A 26,770-nucleotide genomic window follows, 5' to 3' on the forward strand; every position below is an offset into this window, starting at 1 on the left:
CTGCATCTAAATTTCTCATTAGAATAAAAATTCCCCAGGGGCGCCTGGGTGCCTCAGTCAGTTAAGCGTCCAACTCCGGATTTCGGCTCAGGTTATGGTCTCACACTTCATGAGTTCGAGCCCCAAGTTGGGCTCTGCACTGACAATGCAGAGCCTGCTTAGGATTCTCTCTCTCTCTCTCTCTCTCTCTCTCTCTCCCTTTCTCTGCCCCTCCCCTGCTTTCTCACTCTCTCAAAATAAATAAACTAAAAAAAAAAAAAAAAAAAAGGAATTCCTGAAGGACAGGTACTATGTCTACTATATTGACAATTCTATTCCTAGTGTTTGCAAAAGGCAAGCATTCAATAAATAATCACTGACTGAGTGAATGAATGGATTCTTACCCTCTATCAGCACCAGGAGCTTAGATTATAAATCTCTAAGCACAACACATCTATGAACTGAAACTTGTGAGTCACGCGGCACCATGAGCGCTAGCTGATACAGACTTACACGGTATCTGCAGTGTGTTGTGTGTGGGTGGGTGGATAGCAATTGATCTATGTCCTCTCCCTTTTCTCTGTTCTCTCTCCCTGGGTTGCATTTGTGTTCCTAGGTTCTCTGCCTTGTGGCCCTTTGTCTCTTCACTTCCTCCACCCAGTGCCTCTTACCACTTATTTCTCCTTTTTTCAATTCCTTCCCAAGGGCCAGGAACTTGCCGTGCTTTGGCAGCTTCATTGGTATTCATCACACTTGGCTCCCAGGCTCCTGATCTGATGGCTGTCTTACTTCCAAAGTCTGCCTACTTCCCTGCCAAGATATTTAGGAACTGTTACTCCCAGAAGAACATTGAGAAGATAGATTTTCCTTCTCTCTTTTCATTCATAGGGATACTATTTTTGGCTTCAGGGCCATGAATTTAAGGCAACGATGATTTTTTTTAACCCTGGGGTGAGTTGCAGGAGCCCTATGGTACTTTCCACTGAATATGCCATGGATCTCCTTAGTAATCCCTTAAAAAAAAAAAAACCAAAACAGTAATGACATAGTTAGTTCTTCAAGAGGATGAAAACTGTATGACGAGGACTTTGGAAATGAAAGCTGTTTGGAAAAAAATTGAAAATTACATTCAATGTTATTGGGTCTGGGAAACCATTATACTAGGGACTTAATTATTTATGTGTTCATCAATTTAATGAGACATTACCATTAAGGTTTAATGGTAAACCTTGCCAAATTCTGGTAGATACCAGGGCTACACTCCCTTTGTCTTGATATGGAAAGTTGCCTGCAAGGACCCCAGGGCTCTGTGGTCCATGAGCCCATCCCTGACAGGCACAGAAACCATGATGCTGAAGAAGGTGATGATGTTGAACAGGCACTGCTTTTATATCTACTTCGTGATACAATGGTATACAAAGCATTTGGGAGTTCCGCCTACATGAGGCATACATTCATCTTGCAAGCGATAGACAGTAAACAATAAAACATACATGTGTGGCAAGTGTAACAAATCAGGCTATCATGAGTTAGTTATAAGCACTGAAAATCTATGTTCTCTTCCACAGCAAGAAAGGCATTTCCTATTTTGCCTTAGCCATGCTATTTGCACTGTCCCGTTATTGCAGTGTTTCTCAAGGTGTGACTGACAATCCCCTAGTAGGTCATCGAATTAAGTTTTAAAACATTTTTTAATTAATAAAATAGAACAGAAAATGTCAGACTATCTCCTATATTAAAGGTCACTACTGAACTTTGTTTCAGAGTTAAATGTACGGATACATTGGTTCTGATATAGAATATGTCTTAGAGTAGGTCCTCATCAAAAATGTGTCAAAGCATGGCTTCTTGAGCCAGAATTTCAGCAATGTCTCATCCCATATTATGGGCTAAGGGACCATTTATAATGATGGCAAGCCAGGCATCCAGTTCCTTCTGGTGACAAGAAATCCAGCCTCATTTCATAGGACCCTCATGTCTTCCAATTATGAATTAGAAAATATTATTTGAACACATGCCCAAGGAGAACTGAAAATAAGTTATCATTCAGCACACGCAATTTTAAAAATGGTATTATGGGGTGGGAAACATTGGTAGGCTTTCCTAATTATAGATATGCCACAGGGTTACTAAATTACTCAATCCATTCAGTAAGTCTTTATTGAGTATCTATCATGTCCCAGGCAATGTTTTGAATAAATCTTGCATGGTTCTTACACTCATTCGGTTTATAATCATACTCTTCACTTTCTAAATTAGTGATCCTCAATCCGGCAGCAAAATACAATCATCATGGAAGCTTTTGAAAAACACCAATTCTCATTCCCAAAGGTTCTGGTTTAATTAGGGTAGGGATCCAGAATGAATATTTTTGGAGCTGTCCAGGTGATTCTAATACGCAGGCAGTACTGAGAACCAATGGTCTGCAACAGACAATAAGAATCTTGTCAATTTGTATATTATTTAACTTTGTCTGAGACACCCAGAATATTTTCTGTCTCAGGGTGGTACAATGAATTCCTCTTACTAAAGTAAGGAGCTGAAAATTCCTCTAAAAACGTTCGCATCCGTAAAATCTTCCAGTTGATTTTTATCATTTTTCACTGGCTGAAGACTGGTTAACAACAGGTCTTTCACTGTTTTTAAATCTTAACTTTTTCCATTCAGTATGAATTTTGAATCCCATTTATGGAAGCATTTAAATTCCCCATTATTGACCATTCCTCCTACATGGTTATTATTAAGGACATATATAATCCTTTAATTTCCATTTTTAGTGTCAAGTGTCTAATTAAAGTTCCAAGTGTATATATTTCTACATGAAATGGTAAAGCCTGTCATTTGGATACTTGTTTCATTTTTGCGAACCTTGTGTCCAACATTAATACTTCAAATGGTCATTCTTCTTCATCTCCCGATAATCAGTCTCCATAGAGTGAAAGTTTAGCAAAAACTTGGGAAAAATAATCCCTGATTCAAGCCCCCATTTCCCTTAGCATCCTTTGTGTTTCACCTTTTCAAGAATTTTTAACGGGGTTAAAAAAAAAAGAAAAAAAGCTACTCTCGTGTCCAACACTATGTTTTGCCTTCCCTTCCCTGAAGGATTAGGCATCTGACTGAAGAACTCCATTCTTACCTTATTTCCTTTTCAAAAAAAGCTGAGCAAACCAGCTGAAACATTTGGGAGCTTTCTGAGTTTTCTAGCAACTTAGGCTCCCTGCTGACTGATGATATTCCTACCTATTCCCTTCTTTGGAGACATCTAGAGATATCTTTCATTTTCTCTCATTTCTTGATTTGATCCTTAGTACTGCATGTGAGCTACTGAAACAGTCACCTTGACCCGGGAGCTCCCAGCTGGGTGGTCTTGGCCCAGTCATACCAATTCTCTGAGTCCTAATGGCCACACTGGCAAAATGGACAGAGAGATAAGATGGTTTGAGTATTAGACATAATGAATGTGAACTACTTGGCTCAATGCCTATACTTTCTTGGATACAAGAAATGGGAGAGAGTGTTAATAGTGAAGTAGCAGGCGTCCCACATTTAACTGCACTCTACTAGATAGGTACAGGGCACGAAGCATTCTTTCCTATAAATAATTTCAGTCCATCTCTCATTAGGTAAGAAGGCTTAAACAGTGGAGAATTGGTTCCCCAGGAGCACATCTGTTATAGGAACATTTGTTCATTCACTTGACAGATATTAATCAGGTATTCTCTCCTGGGCTGGGAGCCAGGGTTCCAGCAGGGATCAGGGAGGATGCGCACACGGTTCTTTGGAACTCACAGTCTTGCCAGGGAGATGGAAATTCTCATGAGTGTGCTCTAGTTTGATACAGAAAGTTGCCTTCAAGGACCCCAGGGCTCTGTGATCGATGAGCCCATCCCTGACAGGCACAGAAACCATGATGCTGAAGAAGGTGATGATGTTGACAAGGATCTGTATCTTTTATTTGAAAATGCAGGAGCATTCTCCGTTATCATTCCTTTTATGGAGTGGTAAGGTTCCTTTCCTTAATTATTATGAGAGTATTTGAACCAGAAATGAGTTTTACAGACATGGTCCACTGTGAACATGAAACTTCAGAGTGTTGGGCGGGTGCCGCCTGATGACTTTGCTGACGGGCTGTCATTTCTCATGGGTTGATTCGAGAAGAGTGCTCCGACACTGGTTTTCATCAGAGTTTGCATTGCTGCATTTTCTCCCAGGGTTTTTACTCTTCCCATATACATCCATTTTGAACACTCATTTGTTTCTTGCCTTTTTAAAAAAACCAACACTATGGCATATATTTTAAGCACTGATGCTTATCACATTTTTTCAAAGGCATCTTTTAATTTATGGCATGTTGTTCAACTTTTCCCTTTACTTCTAGACATTATATCCCTTCTCTCATTAACTACTTTATAGGAAACTACATTATTACACTGCAAATCTTCCTATATAAAGTTTTATCATGTCATTAATTATTCCCTAGATTTGATATCTACAAGGTAGATAAAGAGCTCTACGGCTTTTAAGCTTCTTAAATTTTATTGCCAAATGTCTTTCCAGAAAAGTAGTACCAATGTGTACTGTTTTTATACTGGTATTTCCCACTAGTAGGTCTGAGTCCATGATCCAACAGACCTTCACTTATTCTGAATACACACGCACATTGACACACACAGATTTAAATTCTATCAAAATTATGGGAAGCACACAGTGTCTGATGTACCTCTCATTTTATGATGTCAGCAGCCTTTGCCTAAATGCTGTTTTTAATTGGGGGTTACCAATGGCAATATCCTATATTTATCTTTTCATTTTTGTCCGTGGTGAGATCACTCTGAAAGAGAGGATGGACCCCCATCCAAAACTGGGGTGGATGTCAAGACTGATAAATACCATACACAGAGAAGGAATGAAAAGTTTTATTACTTACATAATGGGGCTGTAGCCAGACTACAGCATTGCCGGCTTCCTAAGCTGGCCCCAAAAATGACTCGGAGCAGGGAAAGGAGACTGCATGTGGTTGTTACTGTGATTAGAACATAGGGTAGGGTGAAGGTTTCTGGGCACAGTGGAGCTGGCATGGTTTAAACCATCTCCAGGTACCAAAGGAGACAGCCATTGGCCGTCCTGGCTCACCCAGATGTGGCAAAAAGAGGGAGAAAGAGGCTAAAATGTTGTCAGCGAAGATCAGAACATGAAAGGAGGGAGAAATTTTAGGAGTTTCTTCATTGGAATATTTGATAAAGAGACACTTGTCCTTTTTTACTCTTTTGATTACTCTTGGTACAGTTCATGAAGGTCGTAAAATGCTTGGCCCTTTCCATTTATGTACTGGTTTTCAAGATAATGAAAGTGGTTTGCTGTCATTTTCTGAAGGGGAATAACGTTTTAATTCCATAAACTCAGAAAATAAACATATTTGATCGGTTTCAACCCATTATAATCATTTTCATTACCGAAACACAATTTTGTCCCACCTTTAACTAGTGGCAGACTCGTTAAGTCATCTCTAGAGTCTTTCTATCATGACCCAAGTAGGATCTGGTAGCCTCCTGGCCATCCTCTCTGGAATAAGCTATTTCTTTAAGAAAACCAGGTTTCTTTGGGTTACAAATTTTATTTCAAGACCATGATTACTATGATGTTGGTAATTATCTCAAGGCATTTTAAGTAGTACACAGAGCTAAGTAATACACACACTGATGCATGCAAACGTATGCGCGCATGCACACACACACACACACACACACGGGACCTCATGAGTTCGTTTTGCTCTTACAATTCAAATTTAAACCTAAAGAACATTTACTAAACCTTTTATCTATTATATACGCACCTCCTTTATTTCACACTGAGAAGCCTGGCTCTCAAGGACAGCAGAGGTGACAGAATAAAAATGTTCTATCATAACTCATTTGTGTTTTCATGTATTGTACACGTGACAGTGTCATAGGAATAACACTGATAGTAACAGTATCAATATGTACAATAGTACAATCAATAGTACAATATGATCGGTGGAAACGTTAAAATTATTTTGGCACATGCTCTAGCCATGCCCGCCCGCTACATTTACTGGAGTTCTACCGGATGTAAATGGTCACAGTATGTAGTAATTATGAACTTAGCTCTCAATGAGTTTTAGTTTTACAAGTACCTATATATCTAATAATGCTCATGGGTCCTCCTACATCTATGTCACTCTAATCATTTGGTAAAAAAAAAAAAATCTCTAAGCACCACAGATTTTTACATTATCTTGAGTCCTTTCCTGAGCGTTATCACCTCATTTCTGAGTTCTTTCTAATTCCGATTTGCCCTATCCTTTAATGTCTTACATCATTTTCTTAATCTTTCAGTTTGTTTTGAAATAGTAGGTCATAGTTTTAATCTATTTTGAGAGCATATCTTTCTGGCATGCTTTCACTGTCTGCAGGGATGCTATTCTGCTCCTTATTTTGCTTTTTCTTACAATAACTTGGTATGGATTTGACTTTCATACTTGCCTATTGCTGATTTTTGTGCTGAAATTCGTTCCTTGAACTTTTAGAATGAGGCGTGGTTCACGATAGCTTTTATAACTTCTCAAAGGTCCCTCTCCTGTTGTTTTACAATGTTCCAAAGTAGGGCAGCCTGCTTCCTCTGATTTCCTGGCTATTCCCATTCCCCCTTTTCCCCTTCTTTGTCCCTTTGTCTCTGTTCTGTTTGGTTTGCTTCTCTGAGCAGTTATTCCTCTAGGCAGGACTGCATCCTGGCAGGAGCTCTGGCTCATTGGTGTGGAGAATTCACAGGGGCCAGACTATTGAGCATCCCTCAGACCTTTCTCTTGTGGATTCCTTACACTTATCCAGTATTACAGAGAAAAAGCCCCTCCCTACTTCTGCTGCCATTTTCAAATTAGCCTGCTGTGCCTTCCATTAAATACCTATTGACTACGTTGGAGATCTCCCAGTGTCAGCTCTGTCAGATGATGCCCTACCGTTTCATTCTTCCTTCACAAAAAAATATGCTAGTACCATGGAGATCTTGTGGCCACTGGTCTGTCCCTATCTGCTTGTATTTAATGCCTCTTAGTCATTAATTTGGCTCTGAGAAACCCAAGGCTTAGAAGTTTCGAAGAAACCAATGTGCCACCTTCTACCATACCTACTTATACCTACAGACCTACAGATCTCTGAAGCTGTACGTGTCTATAAAAATGGCAGAATCTTACAAAGACAGTCTAAAATTAAAACGGCCAATATGGAGAACATTCCCATTAGATAAGATCATTCATTTAAGGAATGAAGTTGAAAGCCAGGGCTACTAACTCAAATAAACAGGGGAGAGTACCTATTGTAATTGGAATTTAGAAGCCTCTGATAGGCCTCAAGATTCCAAAAGTCTAAGGAGAATTGAAGATACAAGGGAAAACTAAGACATGACTATGTAAGACTAATGTGACTCCCACTGCTCCCCTCCATCCTCCCTTACCTGACTACTCAGTCTACTAATCCTCTCTCTGAATTTTGTTTCCCCTCTGAAGAGACTTGAAGACCAGCAACAAAAGTCCACCAAGTGAGGAGCCCCCATACCATCTGGGCTGGTCCCATACTTGAGGGGATCCTGAGGAATGCTCCAGTAAACTGCTAGATGTTATTTCCTTAAAGCTTCAAGAGGAAACTAAAATTAAAATTAATGGTAAACCTTGCCAAATTCTCGTAGATACCAGGGCTATACTCCCTACTTTCAACCTCACTCGCTCTGGAGACAGCAGATGGGATCCTGGGGAAACTGTCAGAAGCCAGCAAAGGATGAGAATTCACACCAGAGTCAGCTATTCTGGATCTCTGTACTGTCCAGTAGAGAGAAGGAGGTAAAATCTCAGGTTGTCCCTTCCTTTCCAAATCCAGACTCATAAATTTGGTTTGAGGGCACTTGCTGGTTGCTGATCCTTTGTCTCCTAGGGAAAACTATGTCCTTGTTTCTCTTGTTTTGTGTCCCAACAACCTGGCTTTGCTTTATGCCTGCCTGCCACATGCAGGCTGCCAGTTCGAGTGTATACAGAAGCTCAGTCGCGGTTTGGGAGTTGGGAGCTGCAAAATATGCCTGGACAGAAATGTGAGTTGTATTCCATCTGCAGCAAGGGTCCCACTAACTGTTACTAGCTCTCAGATAAAATGTCTAAGTCTTTCTTTCTTTAGGATATTTTGGGAGTGGCACTGGATCTTCAAGGATAGTAACCCTTGCACCCTCTTTGGAGATACCTCTTGTGTCCAAGGGCTTGTTCAATACAGCCAAGAATATTTGCTGTTTGTCCCGGATGAAATCTGACAAGATATTTGAAAGGACTTTTTTAAAGTAGCTCTATGGCCAAAAATTGGCCAAATTGGAAGCAGATATTCAGAGCCTAACAGGAACTTTTTTTTTTAGGCCTTCTTCCCTGAGCTAAACGAAACCATGTACCCAGGGGGAAAGAAAAACATTCCAAAGACAAACAGCTCTAAATCTAGAACACAGGAACTACCAACCAAATGATCTCTCTAAGACAGAAAAGGAACAACAGGAATGACTGACTTGGAGAATGTGAACTGGACATCATGACCTGTGAACAGCACACAGATATTCAGCAAAAATTGTGAGAACTCCCAAGCAGTAGCTGGGAGGAGCTGGTAAGCTATTGCCTTAAGTCTTTTTTTTTTTTTTTAACCACATCTCTTAGGCTAAGAGTCTAACCAGAAAGGGAGAATTGTTAAAAACAAGACAACAGACGTCAAGTGGAGTTGCTTATGCTAAGCCCCATATCACCAAAGCGAGACTTGACTTAATTACAGTTTGACTCTCCTGGAAATGGAATTATTCAGGAATCCCTTAATAGATGCCTGCCTTCCCCTAAAGGAAAGTTGGTAACCTTACAGTAACCAACCTACTTTTGTGCCTAGTATAACTTCTTGTTCCTGTTCTCTTCTGCCTATAAAAGTTTTTCATTTTGTACAGTTCTTTGGAGATCCCTTCTCTCTATTACGTTGGATGCTTCCTGATTCGTGGATCATTGAATAGAGCCAATAAAATACACAAAATTTACTGAGGTGAATTTTGTTTTTTAACAGTAAACAGGTGAGGGCCTTTTAAACATAAAAGCAATGGTGGAAACAGTCACAAAGGAAATGATGATAGAGCCACCCATGTGAAATGTAACATCCCTCTTAGATATTCAGTTATCATACTGCCAGAGCATTCAGCAATGACTAACATAGATAGCAGAACTTCTGATACTCAGAGGGAGGTGACTTATAGATGTCTTCTGTCGGCTATAGTCTTAAAACTGTCTTGGATTCAGCCTTGAACTGGCCAAAAGTGACCTCTTGGTTTACACTAAAGGTTAAAACCAAAGGATTTGAATCCTGTGACTCAGACTGACAGAGATGCCCTTGTTTGGCAAGATACTGACTCAAGAACTATAGAATGAAAAAATAATTTTCTCCAGGTAGTTAAATATGTCCCCACTTATTTCAACCCTGAGAATCCAGGATCGGTTGGGTATTGTAAGAGAGTGTAATATAGCACATAGCCTTGATCTAGAGTGTACGCATGATGGGTGGGCAATAAAGACAAGTGATGGTCACTCTTATTTTGTTTAGCCTCTTGTGGTCTGGGCAACAGTGAATTAGAGGAATCCAAATTCAACACAGGTGGTCTCAACGTACAGAAAATTACACATGAAAACAAACTTGTGCAACAGGTGAATCTGGGAGGTGATCACCCAAGGTTATTTCTCTTCTATCAATTCGTTTAATGTCAACTTCCTGCAGTGCTTTTAAGTTTCTCTGCACGAAGCAATAAGGAAAATACGAAGTTAACATGGTTGGGTCACTGCCAGTAGAAGATCCTAAGAAGGAGATGAAGCTTCTCAATATTTGTGAATAAATTTGTGAATAATGTTTAGAAATACATCTACTGGATAAATGTTGATGCAGTTGCATAAAATATCAAGGCATGAAATGTCTGAGTGTTTGTGAATGGAACACTGAGGCTCTGGGCAGGGACCAGAGTGAGGCATTTGGAGAACAAAAATTTAAGGAGGCTGTCAGGGTTGACCCTGAACTTAAGTGACCCCCAAGAGTGAGTGCCTCCTTAAATTTTGGCCTTAGGCACGTTACTCACCTTAACCTTGTGCTGGTCTTGCCTTGCTGAGGTTGATGTTCAGCCACAGAAGCAAAGGGACGCTCTGGTCTCTGTGTGCCCTTAGACCTTTGCCCATACAAATTGACATTGCATAGCCCTTACAGATCAAGACTGAGAAAGCCACTTACATGTTAGCCTAAGGGGAAATTTCACTGGCCCAGACAGAGTTAACAAGTGTGGGTTCTATCCCACACTGGTCCCTGAAGAGAATCTTTTCTACGTTCAGCCCCATATCACGTGCGAAGAGCTCTTAACGGAAATTTAAACAGAAAAAAGGAGGGAAGATGGCAGCATAGGAGGATGCTGGGCTCACCGCGCGTCCTGCTGATCACTTAGATTCCACCGACACCTGCCTAAAGAACCCAGAAAACCACCAGAGGATTAGCAGAAAGGAGTCTCCAGAGCCAAGCGCAGACGAGAGGCCCACGGAAGAGGGTAGGCAGGGCGGCGAGGCGGTGCGCACTCCACGGACTGGCGGGAGGGAGCCGGGGCGGAGGGGTGGCTCGCCGGCCAAGCAGAGCCCCTGAGTCTGGCTGGCAAAAGCGGAGGGGCCGGACGGACTGTGTTCCGACAGCAAGCGTGACTTGACAGCAAGCGCGACTTAGCGTCTGGGAGGTCATAAGTTAACAGCTCTGCTCAGAAAGCGGGAAGGCTGGAGGACAAAGGGAGGGAGAGCTGCTGAGCCCCCGGACGGCAGAGCTCAGCTTGGCGGGGAACAAAGGCGCTCGCCAGCGCCATCTCCCTCGCCCATCCCCCAGCCAAAATCCCAAAGGGACCCAGGTCCTGCCAGGGAACTTGCTCGCTCAGCGCAAACACCCAACTCTGTGCTCCTGCAGAGCCAAACCTCCGGCAGCGGATCTGACTCCCTCCCGCTGCCACAGGGCCCCTCCTGAAGTGGATCACCTAAGGAGAAGCGAGCTAAGCCTGCCCCTCCTGCCCCCGTGCACCTTGCCTACCCACCCCAGCTAATACGCCAGATCCCCAGCACCACAAGCCTGGCAGTGTGCAAGTAGCCCAGACGGGCCACGCCACCCCACAGTGAATCCCGCCCCTAGGAGAGGGGAAGAGAAGGCACACACCAGTCTGACTGTGGCCCCACCGGTGGGCTGGGGGCAGACATCAGGTTGGACTGCGGCCCCGCCCACCGACTCCAGTTATACGCCACAGCACAGGGGAAGTGCCCTGCAGGTCCTCACCACTCCAGGGACTATCCAAAATGACCAAACGGAAGAATTCCCCTCAGAAGAATCTCCAGGAAATAACAACAGCTAATGAACTGATCAAAAAGGATTTAAATAATATAACAGAAAGTGAATTTAGAATAATAGTCATAAAATTAATCGCTGGGCTTGAAAACAGTATAGAGGACAGCAGAGAATCCCTTGCCACAGAGATCAAGGGACTAAGGAACAGTCACGAGGAGCTGAAAAATGCTTTAAACGAAATGCAAAACAAAATGGAAACCACAACGGCTTGGCTTGAAGAGGCAGAGGAGAGCATAGGTGAACTAGAAGATAAAGTTATGGAAAAAGAGGAAGCTAAGAAAAAGAGAGATAAAAAAATCCAGGAGTATGAGGGGAAAATTAGAGAACTAAGTGATACACTAAAAAGAAATAATATACGCATAATTGGTATCCCAGAGGAGGAAGAGAGAGGGAAAGGTGCTGAAGGGGTACTTGAAGAAATAATAGCTGAGAACTTCCCTGAACTGGGGAAGGAAAAAGGCACTGAAATCCAAGAGGCACAGAGAACTCCCTTCAGACGTAACTTGAATCGATCTTCTGCACGACATATCATAGTGAAACTGGCAAAACACAAGGATAAAGAGAAAATTCTGAAAGCAAGGGATAAATGTGCCCTCACATATAAAGGGAGACCTATAAGACTCATGACTGATCTCTTTTGAAACTTGGCAGGCCAGAAAGGATTGGCATGATATCTTTAGTGTGCTAAACAGAAAAAATATGCAGCAGAGAATCCTTTATCCAGCAAGTCTGTCATGTAGAATAGAAGGAGAGATAAAGGTCTTCCCAAACAAACAAAAACTGAAGGAATTTGTCACCACTAAACCAGCCCTACAAGAGATCCTAAGGGGGATCCTGTGAGACAAAGTACCAGAGACATCACTACAAGCATAACACATACAGACATCACAATGACTCTAAACCCGTATCTTTCTGTAATAACACTGAATGTAAATGGATTAAATGCGCCAACCAAAAGACATAGGGTATCAGAATGGATAAAAAACCAAGACCCATCTATTTGCTGTCTACAAGAGACTCATTTTAGATTTGAGGACACCTTTAGATTGAGAGTGAGGGGATGGAGAACTATTTATCATGCTACTGGAAGTCAAAAGAAAGCTGGAGTAGTCATACTTATATCAGACAAACTAGACTTTAAATTAAAGGCTGTAACAAGAGATGAACAAGGGCATTATATAATAATTACAGGGTCTATCCATCAGGAAGAGCTAACAATTATAAATGTCTATGCGCCGAATACCAGAGCCCCCAAATATATAAAACAATTACTCATAAACATAAGCAACCTTATTGATAAGAATGTGGTCATTGCAGGGGACTTTAACACCCCACTTACAGAAATGGATAGATCATCTAGACACACAGTCAATAAAGAAACAAGGGCCCTGAATGATACATTGGATCAGATGGACTTGACAGATATATTTAGAACTCTGCATCCCAAAGCAACAGAATATACTTTCTTCTTGAGTGCACATGGAACACTCTCCAAGATAGATCACATACTGAGTCACAAAACAGCCGTTCATAAGTTTTTAAGAATTGAAATTATACCATGCAAACTTTCAGACCACAATGCTATGAAGCTTGAAATCAATCACAGGAAAAAGTCTGGAAAACCTCCAAAAGCATGGAGGTTAAAGAACACCCTACTAACGAATGAGTGGGTCAACCAAGCAATTAGAGAAGAAATTAAAAAATATATGGAAACAAACGAAAATGAAAATACAACAATCCAAACGCTTTGGGATGCAGCGAAGGCAGTCCTGAGAGGAAAATACATTGCAATCCAGGCCTATCTCAAGAAACAAGAAAAATCCCAAATACAAAATCTAACAGCACACCTAAAGGAAATAGAAGCAGAACAGCAAAGACAGCCTAAACCCAGCAGAAGAAGAGAAATAATAAAGGTCAGAGCAGAAATAAACAATATACAATCTAAAAAAAACTGTAGAGCAGATCAATGAAACCAAGAGTTGGTTTTTTGAAAAAATAAACAAAATTGATAAACCTCTAGCCAGGCTTCTCCAAAAGAAAAGGGAGATGACCCACATAGATAAAATCATGAATGAAAATGGAATTATTACAACCAATCCCTCAGAGATACAAGCAATTATCAGGGAATACTATGAAAAATTATATGCCAACGAATTGGACAACCTGGAAGAAATGGACAAATTCCTAAACACCCACACTCTTCCAAAACTCAACCAGGAGGAAATAGAAAGCTTGAACAGACCCATAACCAGCGAAGAAATTGAATCGGTTATCAAAAATCTCCCAACAAATAAGAGTCCAGGACCAGATGGCTTCCCAGGGGAGTTCTACCAGACGTTTAAAGCAGAGATAATACCTATCCTTCTCAAGCTATTCCAAGAAATAGAAAGGGAAGGAAAACTTTCAGACTCATTCTATGAAGCCAGTATTACTTTGATTCCTAAACCAGACAGAGACCCAGTAAAAAAAGAGAACTACAGGCCAATATCCGTGATGAATATGGATGCAAAAATTCTCAATAAGATACTAGCAAATCGAATTCAATGGCATATAAAAAGAATTATTCACCATGATCAAGTGGGATTCATTCCTGGGATGCAGGGCTGGTTCAACATTCGCAAATCAATCAACGTGATACATCATATTAATAAAAAAAAAAGAGAAGAACCATATGATCCTGTCAATCGATGCAGAAAAGGCCTTTGACAAAATCCAGCACCCTTTCTTAATAAAAACCCTTGAGAAAGTTGGGATAGAAGGAACATACTTACAGATCATAAAAGCCATTTATGAAAAGCCCACAGCTAACATCATCCTCAATGGGGAAAAACTGAGCTTTTTCCCTGAGATCAGGAGCACGACAGGGATGCCCACTCTCACTGCTGTTGTTTAATATAGGTTGGAAGTTCTAGCATCAGCAATCAGACAACAAAAGGAAATCAAAGGCATCAAAATTGGCAAAGATGAAGTCAAGCTTTCACTTTTTGCAGATGACATGATATTATACATGGAAAATCCGATAGACTCCACCAAAAGTCTGCTAGAACTGATACATGAATTCAGCAAAGTTGCAGGATACAAAATCAATGTACAGAAATCCGTTGCATTCTTATACACTAACAATGAACAACAGAAAGACAAATAAAGAAACTGATCCCATTCACAATTGCACCAAGAAGCATAAAATACCTAGGAATAAATCTAACCAAAGATGTAAAAGATCTGTATGCTGAAAACTATAGAAAGCTTATGAAGGAAATTGAAGAAGATCTAAAGAAATGGAAAAACATTCCGTGCTCATGGATTGGAAGAATAAATATTGTCAAAATGTCAATACTACCCAAAGCTATCTACACATTCAATGCAATCACAATCAAAATTGCACCAGCATTCTTCTCGAAACTAGAACAAGCAATCCTAAAATTCATATGGAACCACAAAAGGCCCCGAATAGCCAAAGTAATTTTGAAGAAGACCAAAGCAGGAGGCATCACAATCCCAGACTTTAGCCGCTACTACAAAGCTGTCATCATCAAGACAGCATGGTATTGGCACAAAAACAGACACACAGACCAATGGAATAGAATAGAAACCCCAGAACTAGACCCACAAACGTATGGCCAACTCATCTTTGACAAAGCAGGAAAGAACATCCAATGGAAAAAAGACAGTCTCTTTAACAAATGGTGCTGGGAGAACTGGACAGCAACATGCAGAAGGTTGAAACTAGACCACTTTCTCACACCATTCCCAAAAATAAACTCAAAATGGATAAAGGACCTGAATGTGAGACAGGAAACCATCAAAACCCTAGAGGAGAAAGCAGGAAAGGACCTCTCTGACCTCAGCCGTAGCAATCTCTTACTCGGCACATTCCCAAAGGCAAGGGAATTAAAAGCAAAAATGAATTACTGGGACCTTATGAAGATAAAAAGCTTCTGCACAGCAAAGGAAACAACCAACAAAACTAAAAGGCAACCAACGGAATGGGAAAAGATATTTGCAAATGACACGTCGGACAAAGGGCTAGTATCCAAAATCTATAAAGAGCTCACCAAACTCCACACCCGAGAAACAAATAACCCAGTGAAGAAATGGGCAGAAAACATGAATAGACACTTCTCTAAAGAAGACATCCGGATGGCCAACAGGCACATGAAAAGATGTTCAACGTCGCTCCTTATCAGGGAAATACAAATCAAAACCACGCTCAGATATCACCTCACGCCAATAAGAGTGGCCAAAATGAACAAATCAGGAGACTATAGATGCTGGAGAGGATGTGGAGAAATGGGAACCCTCTTGCACTGTTGGTGGGAATGCAAACTGGTGCAGCCGCTCTGGAAAGCAGTGTGGAGGTTCCTCAGAAAATTAAAAATAGACCTACCCTATGACCCAGCAATAGTACTGCTAGGAATTTACCCAAAGGATACAGGAGTGCTGATGCATAGGGAACTTGTACCCCAATGTTTATAGCAGCACTCTCAACAATAGCCAAATTATGGAAAAAGCCTAAATGTCCATCAACTGATGAATGGATAAAGAAATTTTGGTTTATATACACAATGGAATACTATGTGGCAATGAGAAAGAATGAAATATGGCCTTTTGTAGCAACGTGGATGGAACTGGAGAGTGTGATGCTAAGTGAAATAAGCCATACAGAGAAAGACAGATACCATATGGTTTCACTCTTATGTGGATCCTGAGAAACTTAACAGAAACCCATGGGGGAGGGGAAGGAAAAAAAAAAAAACCGGTTAGAGTGGGAGAGAGCCAAAGCATAAGAGACTGTTAAAAACTGAGAACAAACTGAGGGTTGATGGGGGGTGGGAGGGAGGGGAGGGTGGGGGATGGGTATTGAGGAGGGCACCTTTTGGGATAAGCACTGGGTGTTGTATGGAAACCAATTTGACAATAAATTTCATATATTGAGAAAAAAAAAACAAACAGAAAAAATGACAGACAGGAAAATATAATACCGTTAAGGAATCTGCCTTGCTTTGTAAGACCTGAAACCGACTAGGCGAGAGACATTTTGCATCCCGTTCCATCACAAGGTAACTCCCACCTTTTAGGCCTTCTTAGTCTGCAGAAACAAACAACTATCCAGCATGGGGGTGGAATCTGTAAGTGTGAGCCATACTCCACAGGTTTCTCTGCTGCTCTGGAGGAATGACACTGACTTTCTGAGAGAAGATACTTTTGCATAATTCCCTTCCTATTTCCTGCCTCAAAACACTTGTGGGCAAACAGGGCTCACGTAGGGGGTGCTTTCTTTTGCTCCATTTTCCATTGACGGGGCGTCTTTCACGTTGTCTGGGGTCCCTTGCCATCTGTGGGGAGGCAGGCAGACGCAGGGCAAGCTGGCTGCCTGGCAGCCTTCACATGGGGGTGGAAGAGCACCTCCCACCCTTTCCAACAATGGTTCTGTGAGAAACACTTTAGGGAACAGGAGAGGGATTCACTGAGCGGAGGATATGGAGCAAAAGTCCAGGTTGGCTCTGCCTCCGAGCTGAGAACAGATACACTGTTGTCAGGAATTGATTTCTGTCACTTGCATCCTCCATTCACCCTGGACCACCTTTATCGTCACCCACCTCGTTCTTTCCCCATTATGCTGAGAAGAGAAATGTTATTTCTCTGCTTCCACACTTTATTCTTTAACGAATGATTATCTCCTTATTCTGCCCACTCACTACCTCTCTCCTCATTATTCTCAGCAGGTTCATCAAACATCAAAACCTGGCTCAATCTACCCCGAGAACACATTCTTTTCCTGGAGAGCATGGTTTCACTTGAACTGTTCTGCTTCTGCAGCAAACTTTGGGACACATTTCTTGTTTAAAACCACAGCCCTAAATTTAGCTCCAAGGCCAGGATCTGTCTCATCTCCCCAAGAAGGTCTTACTAATACGAATACTATAGTAATGATAATTTCCTGTGTATGCACATGAAGCCCAATACCTTGAGATTGTTTGTTATGAGCTGGCCCCTCCCTCTCTCCAGCCTGCATCTCCTGGTGTCCTTTCCTATAGCTAAGTGCTCCCAAACATACTTTCCCGCTTGAGGCTCTTCCTGATGCTATAATTCCTGCTCCTGTACCCCCCCACCTGGAGTCTCTTAGCTCCAGGTCTATCTTTCCTGTGGTTGCACTGGACAGTGAAAATTTGAATCATTCTCATAGTCCTGGTCAAGTTGTGCCCTCCTCCATAAATTCTTCCCTAAACTCCCACTAGTCCCTGTATTCATAGAGTTCTAACTTTTGGCCCAAGGCCCTTTCCAAATTAATCTCAAAAAGAGCACAATGTATAATTTTGAAAGAACAGGATCAGACAAGGAGCCCCAGTGAAATACATTTCAGGGATATGCATTTGGAAACTGGAGGCTTTCACACAAGATGTGATAATGTGGCCATTAGTCTGCAGGTGGTATGTAAAGATACAGAAGTCAACAGACCAAGCTCATCTCAGTCTGTTGTAGAGAAAAGGTAAGGATTGATTTAAACTCAACAAATGCTTGTTGAGCACCCTCCCCTGGGCTCTCTAGCAAGCACTGGGGGTGCCAGGCGGATGACTTCACTAGAAGGCTGATAAATGGGCTAAGCACTTTGAGTTTGTTTCCGTCCCTTGTGATGAGTTAATGCAGTGATTCTCAAACCTGGCTAAGCAGCAAAATCACCTAGGGAACATGATTTATGTATTTGTTTATTTATGCATTAGTTCTGGATCTCATTTTGTAGGAATAAATAATACATTCACAGGATATAGAGCCAAACGAGTGAAAAAGGCACACGGTGCAAAGTATCTCTTGCACCACTATTCCATTTGCGTAATTTCCCTAGATACCTTGCCACTTTATCTGGTATCATTGGAGAAGAGCTTAACTCCACTTATCTCTCTACCCATAGTAGAGTTTAAAAGGGTGGAAAGGTGATTGGAAATTTTGGTGGGGTGGGGGGGCATCTGAGCAGGCTGCCCAAGTCAAGCACAAATTAGGAAACCAGTCTGCAGAGAAAGAGGTTAGGCCTATGCTTATAGGATCTAGGCAAGAGCAGGAAATGACCTCCTAAAGGTGTGTGAAGCCAGGAGACTCTGCCGCTGGTCATCTTAAACAGCCGGTTCCCCATGAGATCTTCAAGATCTGTGCCCACTAAGCCCCTCAGGATCTAGTGCCACACATTCGTCCTTCCTTCTTAGACATGGGGGTGTCAATGCGTCCATATTTGTCACTGTTTGACTATTGTGTGCTAGAATATGAGCATCAAGCATAATGGAAGAGCTTTGCAAGTTAGAGGCAATATTTGTTTTCTACCTTTTATGTAGTAATACATTACATGCCTCTTATGTGCACTCCTATGTGCATGAGACAATGCAGAGTCTCATTTTGTTCTCACAATGTTGCTGGGATATCATTACACAGAGGCAGTATATAATACAGGTTAAAAGTATGGTGTATAAAGACAGGCTGCTAGACGCAAGTTTCTGCTCCTCTGCATGAAAATGTGGATCCTTGAGCAAGTTACATAGATTCATGGTGCCTCAATATCCTCATCATAAAAGACAGGATAGATGTAACATACTTTGTATAGTGCCTGGCACATGTTTTAAGCTCAATTCATGTTACCTATTATTAGTTTTGGAGGGAAGAATATCAACAACTCTACAGGACTAATGGCATCCAGGATACCAGAAGCCATCCAAGCGATTGCTAAGCCAGGGAACAGAAGTCAGGATCAAATGCAAAGTACAACAAACAGAATTCAACAGCACATTTAAAGGATCATACGCCATAATCAAGTTCAACTTATCCCAAGGGTGCAAGGATGGTTCAAAATATGAAAGTCAATTAATGCGAAATACCACATTAACAGAATGAAGGATAAAAATTACGATCAACTCAATAAGATGCAGAAAAAGCATCTGATAAAACTCAACATCCTTCCACGATAAAAATTCTCCACAAATAAGTAGAAGAACATACATACTTCACATGTACTGCAACATAATAAAGGCAATACATAAAACGCTGACAGAGTCACACTCAATGGTAAAAAGCTAAAATCTTTTCTTCTAAAATCAGCACCACGACAAAGACGACTATTCTTGCCACTTCTATTCACCATAGTACTGGAAGTCCAAAATAGAGCAAGCAGGTAAGAAAAAGAAGTAAAAGGCATCCAAATTAGGTTGAAACAAGTAAAATTACCTCTGTATACAGCATGATCTTATGTAAAGAAAACCCTAAAGGCTCCACGAAAAAATGGCTAAAATAAGTTGAATTTAGTAAGGTTGCAGGATGCAAAACCAACATACACAAATCAGCTGCAATTCTATACACTAACAGCGAATTTCTCTGGAAAAAGAAATTAGGAAAATAATCGAATTTACACTAATATTGTGAAAATAAATAAAGAGAATCCTCACTGAAGTGTATGTGGGAAACTAGTAGGGGGAACTGGTACAGCTCAATGTCAGTTACAGGAAGAATTGTCACTTACAGACCCTAACAGAGGAATCATCAACAGGAAAGAATGATCAATTACAGGTTCCAACAAGATAAGATGTACCTTGAATCTCCTACAAGAAATCAATCATGCCTGCAACTTACTCCACAAGAAACCCACCATCACTCTGAACTCCTGTGTTTCTCAAATGGACTTTCATTCAAAACAACCCCTCCCAATTTCCTCCTTCTTCTCCAAAAAATAATGTTCCTCTCCTTTGTGTTAGACTTGCCTATGGTTTTGTCATAGCCTGCATGTCCTGAACTACAAGTCTCTGTTATTCCCAAATAAACCTATTTTTTGCCAGCAAAATAACTGATTTTTATTTTGAAAGTTAACAATAGAAAATACAATAAAACACCCAGGCATAAATTTTCTCTCACCAAGGAGGTACCTATGTACTGAAAACTACTAAGACATTAATGAAAGAAACTGAAGAAGATATAAATAGGTATTCCCATTATCATGGACTAAAAGAATTAACACTGTTAAAATGTCCATACTACTCAAAGCAATATAAAGATTCAGTTCAATCTCTATCAAATTCCAATGGTATTTTCACAGATATAGGGAAAAAAAACTACCTTTAGAAAAAGGCATTTGAGAGGAGAAAATGGGTGATGGGCATTGAGGACAGCACTTGTTGGGAGGAGCAATGGGTGTTGTAGGTAACATTAAAAATAAACAAACAAACAAATAAATAAAATAAAATGTAAAAAAGAATAAACAAAGTCTAATACGCATACATAAAAGCACACACATACACACACAAAAGAAAAATGCATTTGACAAACTACAACACATCCATTCATGATAAAAACCTCAACAAAATGGGTTTAGAGAGAACATAGCTCAACATAATAAAGGTCTTATATGAAAAGCCCACAGCAAACATCATCCTTAATGGGGAAAAACTAAGAGCTTTCCCCCAAAGGACAGGAACAAGACAGGGATGTACACTCTCACCACTATTATTTCACACAGTACTGGAAGTCCTAGCTTCAGCAATCAGAAGAAGAAATAAGAAATAAAAGGATATCCAAATTGGTAAGGAAGAAGTAAAACTTTCACTATTTGCAGGTGACATGATATGATATAGAGAAAACTCTAAACACTGCACCAAAAAACTCCTAGAATTGATAAACGAATTCAGTGAAGCTGCTGGATACAAAATCAAGGTACAGAAATCCACTGCATTTGTTTTTTTTTTTTAATTTTTTTAACATTTAGTTATTGTTGAGAGACAGACATAGAAAAAGCATGAACAGGGGAGGGGCAGAGAGAGAGGGAGACACAGAATCTGAAGCAGGCTCCAGGCTCTGAGCTGTCAGCACAGAGCCCGATGCGGGGCTTGAACCCATGAACCGGGAGATCATGACCTGAGCCGAAGTCAGACGTTTAACTGACCGAACCACCCAGGTGCCCCTGAGAAACAGACTCTTAACTCTCGAGAACAAAATGATAGTTACCAGAGGGGAGATGGGTTGGGGGGATGGGTACAATAGGTGATGGAGTAAGAGTAAGGTAAGAGTACAGTTACCATAATGAGTACAGCGTAATGCATAGAATTACTGAGTCACTATATTATACATCTGAAACTGATGTAACACTGTATGTTAGCAGTACTGGAATTAACTTAAAAAACTTAATAAGAAAAAAAGATATTGGCTTATAATGAACAAAGCAAAAAAAAATTTTTTTATGGAACCACAAAAGATTCTGAATTGTCAAAGCAAAGTTGGAGGTATCACGTTTTCTAATTTCAAACTATATTATGAAGCTATATAGCAATCAAAATGGTATATTATTGGCATGAAAACAGACACATAGGTCGATGGAACAGAGATCCCAGAAAAAACCTGCACATATACAGTGAACTAATCTTGGATAGGGGTGAAAAGAACATACAATAGAGAAAGGACAGTCTCTTCAACAGGTGGTGCCAAGAAAACTGGATATCCACATGCAAAAAAAATGAAATTGGACCCCTATCTTATACCTCTCACAAAAATTAATTTTAAATGGATTAAAGATTTAAATATAAGACCTGAAATTAAAAACTCTTAGAAGAAAACATCGGGAAAAATGCTCCTTGAACTTTAATCTTGGCAGTGACTTTTTGGATATCACACCAAAGGCACATGCAACCAAAGGAAAAATGAGTGGGACTACATCAAACTAAAATTCTCATGAATGACAAAGGAAATAATCAATAAAATGAAAAGGCAAATTATGGATTAGGAAAAAAAAATCTACAAACCATATATCTCATGATGGGCTAATATGCAACAGATATAACAAACCTATACAACTCAGTAGCAACATACAAATAATCTAATTAAAAATGGGCAAAAGACTGAAAAGACATTTTTCCAAAGATGACATACAAATGGGGGTGCCTGAGTGGCTCAGTCACGTATGCATCTGACTCTTGATTTTGACTCAGGTCATGATCTCACTGTTCATGGGATCGGGCCCCATGTTGGGCTCTGCACTGACAGCAGGGAACCTGCTTGGGATTCTCACTCTCTTGCCCTCTCTCTGCTCCTCCCCCACTCATGTGCTTTCTCTCTCTGTCAAAATAAATAAACATTTAAAAAAAAGACATACAAATGGCCAATAGGTACATAAAAAAGTGCTTAACATCACTAATCACCAGGGAAATGCAAATCAAAACCCCCAGGAGCTAACAGCTCATACACCTTAGGATGTCTTTTAGGAAAAAGACAAGAGATAAATCTTTGCAAGGAGGTGGAGAAAAGGGAAACCTTTTGCAATGTTGATATGAAAGTAAATTGGTTCACCCTTTCTGGAAAACAATATGGAGCTTCCTCAAAAAATTAAAAACAGAACTACCAATCCCACTTCTGGGTGTATTTCTAAAGAAAATGTAAAACAGTATCTCAAAGAGATATGCGCACTCCAAAGTTCACTGCAACATTATTCACAATAGCCAAGATATGGAAAAAACCTGAAGTATCTATAGATGGGTGAATGGATAAAGAAGATGTGGCATACATATACTCTCATACATATAGATGCCTATATATACTGATATATATGTGTGTGTGTGTGTGTGTGTGTGTGTGTGTGTATGGTGAACAGTATTCCATCATATATGTGTACATATATACATATATATATATAGATATATAGATATATATGATGGAATATTTTTTAGCCATGATCGGCACTTGCAAACAAATAGATGAGCTTTAGAGGACATTATGCTAAATGAAATAAGCCAGACAGAGAAAAACAAATATTGCATGATCTCACTTACATGTGTAAAATAAAGGAAAAGAAATGCCAAGTTCACAGAGAGTAGAGAATAGAACAATACCAGGGGTTGCAGTTTGGGGAAAATGGAGAGATTTTGGTGAATGGATACAAGCCTTCAGTTATAAAATGAGTAAGTTCTGGGAAAATAATGTACAGCATGGTAACTATGGTTAATAATAGCGTAATTTGCTAAGACAGATTTTCAGTGTTTGTATTTATTTTTTGTAATTAAAAAAAATTTTTAATGTTTATTTTTATTTTTTTATTAATGTTTTTATTTATTTTTGAAGGAGAGAGAGAGAGACAGAGAGACAGAGCATGAGCGGGGGAGGAACAGAGAGAGAGGGAGAATTCGAAGCAGGCTCCAGGCTCTAAGCTGTCAGCACAGAGCCCAACGCGGGGCTCAAACCCACAAACTGAGATCATGACCTGAGCCAAAGTCAGACGCTTAGCTGACTGAGCCACCCAGGCGTCCCTATTTTTATTTTGAGAGACAGAGCATGAGTGGGGGAGGGGCAGAGAGAAAGAGACACAGAATCTGAAGCAGGCTCCAGGCTCTGAGCTGTCAGCAGCACAGAGCCCAATGTAGGGCTCAAACTAACAAACCATGAAATCTTGACTTGAGCTAAAGTTGGACACTCAACCACCCAGGTGCCCCATCTTAAGCGTTTTTAACACACACACAAAATGTAACTATGTGAGATGATGGCTATAATCATTAACCTGACTGTGGTAATCATTTCACAAAGTATATGTATATCAAATCATCATACTGTACACTTTAAGTGTATTTATTTTTATTTGTCAATTATACATTTAAACTACGGGGGCAAAAAAGAATTGTTTTCAAAGTGTTGTGAGCTTTTTTGAATTATTTGCAAATAATCACTTTGTCCATTTACTCCCTAGTGCTCTGGGATTATAAAGGTTCAATGCTTTGAACATACAGCATCACAGACACAGGAGGAACCTCAAGGATGTCCATCAGCCCAGGACCTTTGTCTTCCGGGAGAGAACACCTACTTCCAGGGACAGGGGATAGACTTAACCGGGTCAAACAGCAAGAATGTCACCAGCCACACCTGCCACCTCTCCAGTACGCAACCATAGCGTAGCAGGATTCTGCCACAGAGAGTCATGACACGGAGGCTTTTCTTTCCAGGAAGCAACTTCATTCCTGCTGACACCGCTCCGTTGGGTTCTTAGCCGAAGAACTGAGCCCCGAACGCCATGTGGCCTAGTTTTTTAATGTATTTTTTTCCTTCTTTGTCTCCCATATACGGTAACACCCAAACATGTAGTCTGATTAAGTGGTCTCATGGTACAAGGTCGTGAGGGATGTTGTCGAGTAAGCGAAGAGCAAGGTTGCCTGGAGGTTATTTTTTTCTTTCCTTAGATAGGGGACCCTACTGCAATAGTGCCTCCATACCCAAGGGTCTCAGCACGCTATGCCACTGTGTACTTGTTAGGACTGCCATAACAAAATACCACACACTGGGTGGCTTAAACAACAGAAATGTGTTGTCTCGCAGTTCTGGAGGCTAGAAGTCCAAGATGAAGGTGTGAGCAGAGTTTATTTCCTTTTAGGCCTCTCCTTGACTTGCAAATGGCCGTCTTCTTGCTGTGTGGTCACATGGTCTTCCCTCTGTGCACCTGCAAGCCTGCTATCTTTCCGTGTATCCTAATTTTCTCTCGTGATGACACCAGTCAAATGAAATCAGTGCTCACTCTAACAGCTTCATTTTAACCTTATCACTCCTATAGAGGCCCTATGTCCAAATGCAGCCACATTCTGAGGTACTGGGGGGTTAAGCCTTCAACAAAGGAATTTCAGGGGTACACAATTCAGCCCGTAACAACTCCCTGTTTCAGGGATGCTTACCCTGTTCCCTTAACTAAATCCTAATCATCTTCTGCATCCCAACTTAAACACTCCTTCCTTAAAAGAGCCTATCCTAACAGCCTCTCACTTCCTAGAGACAAGTTCAGGCCCCTTTCGAGGCACCCTTCAACTTGTACTTCTCATGACTGTTAGCAAATAAATCACAGGGTAAGGAGCCGATTGGCTTTTGTCCCTCTCCGTGAGACTTTCATCCTCCACAGGGCAGGGAAATGGACGCTCTTGCTCATTCCTGCATCCTCAGGGACTAGCCAGGGCCTGGCCCAGGCAGCAAATGTTTACTGAATCAACACGTGAATGAATAATGCTTTCAGGAAGCAATGAAAGCCACAGAATCCTCTGTGGAGTTATTGGTTGCAAACTATTTTTACGTTTTCTCAGTTTGTTTATGATGCCTGATACAAACGATCCTCATGTCCCAAAGCCCACTTCCAACCAGCCTCACTCCTTCTCCTTACCCAAAAGCACAACTGACTCCTTCTTCCTCATCAATTCTGCAGCACATTATTTATGCAGTTGGTTTCATGCCTTTAAGTTTATTTATTTCGAGAGAGACAGAAACAACGTGAGCGGAGGAGGGGCAGAGAGAGAGGGAGAGAGACAGTCCCAAGCAGGCTCCACACTGGCAGCACAGAACCCTGATGCGAAGCTCAAACCCACGAAACCGTGAGGTCTGAGCAGAAACCAAGAGCCAGACGCTTAACCAACTGAGCCACCCAGGCGCTGCTGGTTTCATGCTGAATTGTAATGTATTATGGGTAGTTTGTTAACATGTTTATCCCTCACATACACCTCACTCACCTTAGCTATGATCTCCGTGAAGATAAGAACAGACCCTAACTATAAATCCCTGGCACATAGCATAACACCTGCATAATAACGAATTCGTGCTTATGAGGAGATAGGACGTACCTGGAGCCCAACTCACATGGTTGGAGCCAGTTGTCAAAGGTGTGAAGTTCTTCTTTACGATTCTAGAATCACTGAGGGGGCTCCTCACAGCCCTGTCCGTCCCAGAGGCTTCAGTGGGGCCAGGAGAGCTGCCGCTCACTCAACTCCCAGAAACAGCTGTGGAGCTGGCTCTAGAGGAGGAAGTACTCCAGTGACTGAATACATACATTTGTTTCCTTAAGAACAAAAAAAAAAAAAAAAAAAAAGAGAGAGAGAGAGAGAGAGAGAGAAAGAGGAGGAGAGAAGGGTGGAGGAGGAGAAGAGAAAGAAACCAAGAAAAGGAAAGAATAAAAAAATCCTGTGAACCTTCTGGAATTTGATTTACATTCAGACAGGAATTGGCTCTGGCTCTTTGGTCTAGGGTTACACAGACGGAAGCTCAAACAAGCGAGCCAGACTAGAGGGATTGGGATGGGGCAGGGAGGCAGCCTAGAGGGACTGGGATGGGGCAGGGAGGCAGCCTAGAGGGACTGGGATGGGGCAGGGAGGCAGCCTAGAGGGACTGGGATGGGGCAGGGAGCCAGCCTAGAGGGACTGGGATGGGGCAGGGAGCCAGCCTAGAGGGACTGGGATGGGGCAGGGAGCCAGCCTAGAGGGACTGGGATGGGGCAGGGAGCCAGCCTAGAGGGACTGGGATGGGGCAGGGAGCCAGCCTAGAGGGACTGGGATGGGGCAGGGAGCCAGCCTAGAGGGACTGGGATGGGGCAGGGAGCCAGCCTAGAGGGA

The 26,770-nt window shown here is 41.4% G+C and overlaps 1 long non-coding RNA gene across 3 annotated transcripts; it reads left to right on the forward strand.

Annotated features, from left to right (window-relative positions):
• The first annotated feature begins 7,345 nt into the window (after window positions 1–7,345).
• LOC131515201 (uncharacterized) lies at window positions 7,346–25,201 on the forward strand. Of its 3 annotated transcripts, XR_009263511.1 has the most exons (4): window positions 7,346–7,404; window positions 7,502–7,656; window positions 8,389–8,627; window positions 24,103–25,198. It is a non-coding gene; the product is annotated as an uncharacterized LOC131515201 (long non-coding RNA). The 3 variants fall into 3 exon arrangements; XR_009263515.1 differs by having other exon boundaries at window positions 7,365–7,831; window positions 24,103–25,201; XR_009263510.1 differs by having other exon boundaries at window positions 7,365–7,656; window positions 24,103–25,200.
• Window positions 25,202–26,770: the final 1,569 nt, after the last annotated feature.

This window comes from Neofelis nebulosa, chromosome 1 (assembly GCF_028018385.1).
Source record: "Neofelis nebulosa isolate mNeoNeb1 chromosome 1, mNeoNeb1.pri, whole genome shotgun sequence".
In the NCBI taxonomy this organism is placed as follows: domain Eukaryota; kingdom Metazoa; phylum Chordata; class Mammalia; order Carnivora; family Felidae; genus Neofelis; species Neofelis nebulosa.